We start from the raw sequence: 3,668 nt of genomic DNA, 5'->3' as shown, positions 1-3,668 counted from the left end.
GACACACACACACACACACACACACACTTGTAAAGCGCAGGCCTGTGTTTAGGTTATTGTGTTTGTGGTGATAATGTTCTTAATATTGTATAGTTCTACAATTGGCTGTCATCAGTGTTATTTAGTTTTGCTAGTTTTTTTTGTAAATTTGCTCAGTTTTGCCAGTTTTTTATTGTTACTATTAAAATAGGTCTATATATAAGTTTTTTTTTTAAATTAAGTTTTAGATTTTAGTTTATATAGTTTTAGTTATTTTATTACCTTCTGTTTTCATTTTCATTTTAGTTAAAGTTTTAGTAATTTTGTTGTGTCATTTATATTTAAAATGTCTATATAGTTTTTAAGTTGTAGTTTATTTGAATTTCGGTTAAAGGTTTAGTAATTGTGATGTTTTTTTCTTTCCTTTTTAAAGTCTAAATGTCTTTTTTTTTTATTCCGTTTGAGTTATTTTAGCATTTAAACTAAATTCAGATGAGGAATGTAGTCTTGCAAATTAGCTGAAATAAAGCAAGTTTTACATATTTTTTTATGTTTTATTTTTTTCCAGATAATGTTTATTTTATTTTTATTTGTAAGTAATGAATATATTTGTATGGTTTTAGTTTTAGTTAATGATAATCCTATAATTGTCTGCACACAATTTTTTTTAAACTGTTTTATTTTATTCATGTTCACATTTTGGGGATGAAGATCTATAGAATTGAATAAATGAATGGCTAGTTTTCTTGCATATATGCCTATGCATGCAAATGTCTATCGCATATGTCACAATCATGTAGCTCAAACAGTGGCTGTAATGGGTTTGATTCTCAATAAATGCATGAACTGCTGTAATGCACACCTTAAATGCAATGCAAGTCACTTTGAATGAAAGCATCTGCCAAAAGCATGTTTATTTTTGGTTTGAAATGAATTGCATTTGTTATTGGTAGCAGTTGGCATGCTTTAAGAGAGAGAAAGCATATATGAATGTATGTTTGTAATCTAATCCGTTAAACTGGACAGGATGACACTGGAAACCAGGAGTTATAGCGTAATAAATCACTGGATTTGTGACAGTTAGATGAAACGTCTGGCACTTTGAGCCGTGTGTTGTGGACTGACCTTTGACCTCACCTCATTTCACTCTGTACCTCCTCCTAATGCCACGGCTTTACGAAGCGCACGCCATCACGAACCAGACCCTAATAATGAAAGAAGAACATTATTTCTTTGATTATGCAAATAATGATGGCATGCATATGTTGTCTGCTAGCTGAACGTTGAACTGAAGGTATGTTTTTATCATAAATAGGTTGTGTATGTGTCACAGACTGACCCATCGGCGTCCACAGATGCGGTTTGTCTGAGAATACTTTCAATGGAAGCACATTTTGTTTTGCTATGAAAGCCTACGGCTCATTCAACCACATCCAGAAAGACAAGCATAAAAGACAAATAAGAATTGTTCTTAAAAACTCCCGATTCCTTTTGCTCGCAGGAAAAAGCGGGTGGTCTTTATAACGGCGGCTTGATCGCGTGCTGCTCTGAATAAAAGCATGCAAATGTAAAAAGGTAAAATGAATGCATATGTTCTACGAGACGGATTTAAGATGTCGATGTGCTGCATTGTGTGAGAATTCTGCATGAATGAGAGATGGATATTTGACCACATTTGTACAGACGTACAACAGTGTTAAACTAGGAACAGATTTGTGACCCAGGACCACAAAACCAGTCATAAGGGTCAATTGTTTTTAAATTGAGATTCCATTGATGTATGGTTTGTTAGGATCGGACAATATTTGGCTGAGATACAACTATTTGAAAATCTGGAATCTGAGGGTGCAAAAAAATCTAAATATTGAGAAAATCATCTTTAAAGTTGTCCAAATGAAGTTTTTAGCAATGCATATTACTAATCAAACATTACGTTTCGGTATATTTACGGTAGGAAACTTACAATATATCTTCATGGAACATGATCTTTACTTAATATCATAATGATTTTTGGCATAACAGAAAAATGTATAATTTTGACCCATACAATGTATTGTTGGCTATTGCTACAAATATACCCCAGCGACTTAACACTGCTTTTGTGCTGCAGGGTCATATTTGTCCTGTTGGAAAATACTGACCTGAAGATGAAACGTTACTGTAAAAGACACACAGATATTACATACACAAAAATAGTATTAAAATATGAAATATATAAAATATGAATAATTTGAAATATTAAACAACTATTAAAAATAGAGATCATAGAAAATAATTTACAATTAGATCATAGAAAATATAAAAACAATTATTTAAAATAAAAAAATAAAGATTTAGATAATAGAAAAACTAAAAATAATAATTTAAAATGAGTACAAAAATAAACAATAAAAATAAAAGAATATTCACTTATTTAAAATAAACCTTAGATCATAAAAAATAAATAAAATATTGATCATATGAAGTATAAAAATAATTGTTTCAAATAAAGTAGATCACATAAAATATATATAGAATTTTTTTATATGATATATACTGTAGAATAATATATCATTTAAAATACTAAAATAAACAATTATTTAAAATCATAGAAGTTTAAAATCATTGAGATTTTAAATCATAGAATGTGTAAACAATAATTTTAAATAAAAATTATCATAAAAAGTCATAAAATGTATAAGTAAATATTTGAAAAATAAAAGATCAATTATTTAAAAAAAATTAGATCAGAAAGTTTACAACTTAAAACAAAAAAATGATGATAGAAAATATAAAAACATTGAAATAAAAACAAAAAATAGATAATAGAAAAATATCTAGATCATATAAAGTAGAAAAATTACTTTAAAATTAAAATTTGATCACATAAAATATAAAATAATTAAATATAATTAGATTAAATAAAATGTATAAACATTTTAAATTAGACAAATTAAATGATGAATCATACAGATATTCATTATTTATTATTATCATGTGTAACTAATATAAAACTAACCGTTGTGTTGTGTTGAGGGTGAAGCGTCAGTCGTGAGAAGAGCTGCAGCAGGAGGTCACAGGTCACGCTCAGCGTCTGAACGCTTTCACAGGCTCCTGCTGAACACAGACGTGATGATATGAGGAGCGTCGCATCTTCTGTCTTAGATTAGCTCACAGAGCAGACGCAGCTACTTCAGCTCTGACCTCTGACCCTCTAGCACCTCCGCTCACTGCTGGTGTTCAGTGCAGTTCACACGGGATGCATTCATGTCTTCAATCACAATAGATGCTCAACGTGTGTCGAGAATGTTACTTTGAAGCAGCACTGACTGTGAATCTGAACATTACACGTTGATTAAACCGTTCAGTAGGAATTTTAAAGACATGAAGCATGTCTGAAACAAAATGTATATATATATATTATAAAAAAGTTAGATCATACAAAATATGTTTAAATTAAAAATAGATTAAATAAAATATTAAAAAGTTTCAATTGTTATAGTAATCGTTTAATAAAAAAAAAACATACAATATGAAATATTTATACAAATAATTTAAAATATGAAATATATAAAAATGATATAATTTAAAATATCAACAACAATTTTTTAAATAAATTAAAGGTCCCAGAAAAAAATACAAATAATAATTTAAGATAAAATATAGATTATATAAGGTATAAAAAAATCATACAACATATTTAAAAATAG

The sequence above is a fragment of the Sinocyclocheilus rhinocerous genome, unplaced genomic scaffold, assembly GCF_001515625.1.
Source record: "Sinocyclocheilus rhinocerous isolate Xijiao unplaced genomic scaffold, SAMN03320098_v1.1 scaffold2213, whole genome shotgun sequence".
In the NCBI taxonomy this organism is placed as follows: Eukaryota; Metazoa; Chordata; class Actinopteri; order Cypriniformes; family Cyprinidae; genus Sinocyclocheilus; species Sinocyclocheilus rhinocerous.
Note: the sequence above shows the minus strand (reverse complement) of the source record.